At 29.4% G+C, this 6,374-nt stretch overlaps 1 non-coding gene across 1 annotated transcript; it reads right to left on the reverse strand.

Annotated features, from left to right (window-relative positions):
- Positions 1-2,514: 2,514 nt before the first annotated feature.
- On the reverse strand, positions 2,515-2,587 carry Trnam-cau (transfer RNA methionine (anticodon CAU)). The gene has a single exon. It is a non-coding gene; the product is annotated as a tRNA-Met (tRNA).
- Between the last annotated feature and the right edge of the window lie 3,787 nt (positions 2,588-6,374).

A 6,374-nucleotide genomic window follows, 5' to 3' on the forward strand; every position in this document is an offset into this window, starting at 1 on the left:
CTTCATTTGGTTTTTGTTTTTAATCATATGAAATATTTAAACTAAAAAACTTTTTTTTGTGTTTTTTTGTACCCAAAATATAGGTTTATTAAATGTAAAAAACTTTATGCTGATATCTCTTATAGAATCTTCACAATTTTGCCTTAAAGTCAAAAGTGCGCGCACTTACCCCAACTGACTCTGTATGTAAAAGACTTATGCAGGCAGAAGAAAAATTAATATTTTTCTTAAAAAATTTCGTCGGAAATTTCCCACCATATTATATTTATCATATTGAATGCCTTTATTCATATATACCTATGAATAGTATACAGAATTTTAAATTGAATATTTTTGCATTCAAGTCAAAGAATTTTTTTATAAACAAAACAATACACCACAAAAAAAAACATCAAAAATCATTTGCATTAAGAACCACACTTCGAAGTTTGTTGTTGATTGATTGTTTCTGACATTTAATGGGGGTCAAACCACAAACTCTCGTACGCACTTGCATTTAGCAATAGGAATGGGGGGGGGGGGGGGCCGCTTTAGAGCAACAGAATATCCACTTCCCCTGCTCGCAATTAATTAAGAATAAATTTGAATACCAAGGTGAATCATGCATGTTCAATAACTTTTATATTCTATCAGCAGCCTGCCTGCAGTTGGAGCTGCTGTTTATAGTGTGACAATTTGTTTAACTAACTTATTTGTGGAGTTGTGAAAGGCATTAAGTACAATTGAAGGTGCCTGACTGTAGTTTGTTGTCTGAGGTTTTGAATAGAGTTTGCTTGTTCATCTAATCAAAAGTTACAATCTTGACCTTTGATCTTTGAAAACGGAATTTATGTGGGATCTTCATTTTGAATCATATATCTGTTATTGAAAATAACCTTTAGAAATAAATGATTTTCATTGAATAGATGTTGAAATCTAGTACATAGTATAATTGCTGTACCCCCATTCCCCCTACCCGGTTACACCCACATGTTTTTTAAAACTTTAAAACGCAGTTTTATTTGCGTTAAAGTATTATGCATATTGAAAGTAATCAAAATCGTTAGAGCTATTTTCGAGAAAATTGCCTAAATCGAAATTTTGTATGGGAGGTATACTTTCTAAAAACAAAAACAAAAAACAAACTGTGCAGAAATTACGAAAAAATCATCCGTACCAAATTTTTTTATTTTTTTTTTATATCACGCTGAGAAAGTGTATAGGTACCTCCCATATTAATTTTTCAAGCTATAGCAAATTACTCGAAAACGGCTTCAAAGATTTTGATTAAACTTTACATTCGTAATATTCAAAGCAATTGCAATAAAACTTCATTTTTAGTTTTTCTAAAAAAAAGTCAAATAACAAAAAAAAATTTCATTAAACAAAATTTGGCATCAACAAAATTTCTATAAAATTTATACATATAAAGGCAGCTCTTAAAATCTACAAGTAAACTAACCTAAAAGTGCTTTGAACTGCTAGAGCAAGTACGTGCGAACCAGTCGTGCATTTTTTTTTATTTTTTTTTTTTTTTTTTCATTTTTAAAGCATTGCATACCCTAATACAGTTCAAACATAAAAAAGTTCTGGTCCTTTAATTTAAATGTTCCATTTTATTATAAATTGATGATAATGTTAGTGATAATTTAATTTAATTGTAGAATTGTTTCATTGTCTTGTGATTAAATTAAAGGACATACATAAACTAAATTAAATAACACTGCCCAACACACAAAAATTTTCCAGGCCGTTGTTTATCATTTCTTACTAAATTAAGGGTGCTGATTCCAAAAATAACATTAGTTTTTTTTCTAGCAGCTCCAGTTTTTAAATTATTCATACATGAAAAGGCATGAAATTCATACCTACAATTTTTTTTTGTTAAATTTTTGCTTACATAAAAATTTTTTTTTTTTTGTAATTTTATTTTACCTACTGAACCGAAATACATTACATTCGAAACAAATTTTTTCCAACAAAACTTTAAAAACGCTTGTAATAATGAAATCTAAAAAAAAATAGCATGACCCCAAAAATGTGAAAAATTAAAATCTTAAAAAAAAAATAGAGCTCCTAGAAAGCAACTACTGTGATTTTTAGGCTAAGTGAACCCAACTGCATTAGGTTCGATAAGAAAATTTCTGGAAAATGTTAACAAACAGTTAAAATAAGCATAACTTTAAAATAAGTACGAAATTACCCCCAAAATAGGAAAAACTAAAATATTTCAAAAAATAGAGCTGCTAGAAGCTGGAAAGAAACCAATATTATTTTTGAGCTTACTGAACCCAAATCTATAAAATTTGATATATAAATCTTTCTGGAAAGTTTTAAAAAGTTGAAAATTGTTGGCCAGTGTAATCAATGTAAATAATGAAAGTAAATAAATAAGGTAATATTTGGCTATGTTTACTATTTCGAGCATCAGATTTCTTATCATAACATATTTGAGATCCTCAAAAATTCAAAACCATCTCTCAAAAAGAGTTCCGCAATACATTTTAATTAAGAAAAATAAAAAAAAAAAAGATATGCCCCGGGTGAGGCTCGAACTCACGACCTTAAGATTATGAGACTTACGCGCTGCCTACTGCGCCACCGAGGCTATGAATGCACAGTGTCAAAATGCATATACAAAATACATTTCACTTTTAAGACACTGAAAATTGAATTATTTATGCTTAGGTTCTTGTTAATAGTCCAGTAATTTTAGGTTTTATCTGCGGAAAAATTCCTACTGGGCTGAATTTTGGTATACAGCTTAATGACGGCTTTGTTATGAAGATGTGAAAAATCGACATTGATATCGTGTCCGCGTTAAGAGTTATAGGGGTCAAAAGGTCACAAAAACTGGTTTTTCACGATTTTCAGCAAAACGGTAAGTCTTATCAAAAAATTTTCAATGCAAGAATTGTAGACCAGATTATTATATATAAAAAGTGTCATGACACTTTTTTTCCTAAGACCCACCGTTTCTTAGGTATAACGATTCAAAAAGTTGAAGTTTAGTTGTAATCGTCATAATCCTATTCCTGAAAAAAAAAACTCCTAACTGAAAAGTTCCTGAAATTTCATTATTTTTTTAGCTTGAATTTCGTTCCTCAACTGTTAAGAATATGGGGAAACCAAACAAAAATGGAAATTTTCGCCATTTTTTCGATTGGGGCCCTTCTCCCGAAACCATTTCCCTGGGAATTTTTGTTTAGAATATGTCTGAAAATATACAGGGTGTGCAATAGAGAATGGACAACCCTAAAACGGCTTATAGCTACACTTATGATTGTTCTAAAAACAGATAGAAAAAAGTTCTATCGCAACCAGTTCATAAAATATGGACTTTTTTTCGTTCAGTGTATTTTTAATTTTATCATCTTATGTTTTCGTTCACTACAACCACAAATGAATGAATTTTATTTATTTCTTTTTTTTATAATTTTCTACAATAATTGTATGAGTACATAAATGCTTAAAAAACTGCACAGCTATTGCACATTTTTGTATAAAAATTTTGAAATCTGTTTTTTGATGCAAAATGTAAAAAAAGTATTTTATGAAAAATTTTAAACACCTGTGTTATAAAATAAATCTATAGAAACCTAGGTGGCCAACTTTCTTAAAAATATTCTCCTTATACCAGAATATTTTTAAGAAAGTTGGCCACCTAGGTTTCTATAGATTTATTTTATAACACAGGTGTTTAAAATTTTTCATAAAATACTTTTTTTACATTTTGCATCAAAAAACAGATTTCAAAATTTTTATACAAAAATGTGCAATAGCTGTGCAGTTTTTTAAGCATTTATGTACTCATACAATTATTGTAGAAAATTATAAAAAAAAGAAATAAATAAAATTCATTCATTTGTGGTTGTAGTGAACGAAAACATAAGATGATAAAATTAAAAATACACTGAACGAAAAAAAGTCCATATTTTATGAACTGGTTGCGATAGAACTTTTTTCTATCTGTTTTTAGAACAATCATAAGTGTAGCTATAAGCCGTTTTAGGGTTGTCCATTCTCTATTGCACACCCTGTATATTTTCAGACATATTCTAAACAAAAATTCCCAGGGAAATGGTTTCGGGAGAAGGGCCCCAATCGAAAAAATGGCGAAAATTTCCATTTTTGTTTGGTTTCCCCATATTCTTAACAGTTGAGGAACGAAATTCAAGCTAAAAAAATAATGAAATTTCAGGAACTTTTCAGTTAGGAGTTTTTTTTTCAGGAATAGGATTATGACGATTACAACTAAACTTCAACTTTTTGAATCGTTATACCTAAGAAACGGTGGGTCTTAGGAAAAAAAGTGTCATGACACTTTTTATATATAATAATCTGGTCTACAATTCTTGCATTGAAAATTTTTTGATAAGACTTACCGTTTTGCTGAAAATCGTGAAAAACCAGTTTTTGTGACCTTTTGACCCCTATAACTCTTAACGCGGACACGATATCAATGTCGATTTTTCACATCTTCATAACAAAGCCGTCATTAAGCTGTATACCAAAATTCAGCCCAGTAGGAATTTTTCCGCAGATTGGGCTTAAAAAAGACTAAAATGACTGGGCTATAAAGCTTTTATTATTTTAAACAAAAATAATTTATAGTAACGTTACTATAATACTTTACTATAATATTAGAAAACAAGTACTTTTTCTTGTTACAAGTGTGGTAGATTAAATGTGAGGTATCTAATTTATTCAAGTTACTTTCTTCAACTCCGAATAACGATTTTACAAACAGAACTTCTCAAACCAGCTTAGTGCTAAGAACACAAATTTGGTTCTTGTCAACAATACTTTGTGGGTTATTGTTGAAATTCAAACTGCTGATGCTGCTTCGAAGTGGTTATATTTGAAATTTAAATTGAGTTGCTTTTTTGAGTGATGTTAAATTTTGTGAACTCTGTATTTGGAAAATAATTTTCTATTTCTCTTATTTCAATATACCTAAATCATTGTATATCAACTTCAAAAAATTGGTATACAAATGTATAAATTCAAGTTACAGGTGGTTTGTATCTTTGTATCATTGTACATGTATCAATTTTTCATAGAGTCTTTAATTAAATTTAAAAAAAATAATAAAAGTTTAAAAAATATTTAAAAAAAAAAAAAAGAAAATAATAAAAAGCCTCAAGGTATCAGTACCTTGCGAAAAATTCCAAACCGGAACGTCAACATTCAGGGTTGGACCTTTTTTTTCATAAAATTATCCTTATCGCTACCGCATACCTTTCCGGTCTGATTATTCCTTTACGCGACACCTTTTTCAAAAATGATTTTTTGATGTGGAACCTATACTATGAGTTAATCGCCACGTTTAAAATTGTAGCAATCGTGGATCAGCAACTTTTATCTTATGAAATTGGTAGTAACGCTGAGGTTTAGCACTGATTCAAGGTCCCTATATGTAAAAATAGCTATGTACATCCATACATCCGCAGCTAATCCACCATACGGACACCATACGCTGATCCACGTTTGTACAGCAGTTAATCTAGAGTGTTGGGCGCCATTTAAAATATGATTTAGGAAAATCAGCACTGGTATAGCTTATAGCTGGGAACAGACATTGCATGCAACTTTACTTTAGTTTTTTTGAATTTTAGAAGAGAAACTTTTGGAATTCTCGTCTTGGATAATTGATTTTGTATTTGGGTTTGTTTTAAAAACTGACTAGTGTGTAAAACAAGATGGCTTAAAAATCGATAAATCTGTGGGAGAGTGTGAAAAATAAGTCGATTCTAAGAAAATCAAAACAATAAGTAAAAAACGATAGCCAAGTAAAAAACGAAAATCGTTTCGTGAAGCAATTAAATTCATGGAACGTTTGCCATTCTAATTCTTATTTTTTTTTAAACTTTAGCCAGTAAAATGTACAATGGTTTGAAAGAATAAATTAGTTTAAAATAAAAATTCTGAGAAAATGTATTTAATTCAAACTTACAAACATTACCTATCTCTAATTCCATTCAATATCGTTTATCAAAATAATGTTACGCATCAAATAAATTTTAAAATAAAAGTGTTTTTAGATAATACAATGGAATCATGTGCCAATGCAGATTTTCAATATAGTAACAATGAGAATTTATCCCTGATTATTACAAAGGGAGATGAGACACTAATTAAATTAAATCAATTTAACAACAAAAATCATATCACGGACCATTGCATTTTTGTTTGCGGAAGTTTATCAAAAGCGAATAATCATATCCTGGCATGGGAAAAGAAGGATAAACTGCAAAACTCAGTGGTCAGTGCGTAAAGCTTAAATTTTTAAAACCAACTTAATACCAACACTTAAATATTGATATTTACATATTAAACAATGTCGTATGCAATTAAGCAATTTAAATCTTTTTGATTGCACACACATTTATTGT

The sequence above is a fragment of the Episyrphus balteatus genome, chromosome 1 (genome assembly GCF_945859705.1).
Source record: "Episyrphus balteatus chromosome 1, idEpiBalt1.1, whole genome shotgun sequence".
Lineage (NCBI taxonomy): Eukaryota > Metazoa > Arthropoda > Insecta > Diptera > Syrphidae > Episyrphus > Episyrphus balteatus.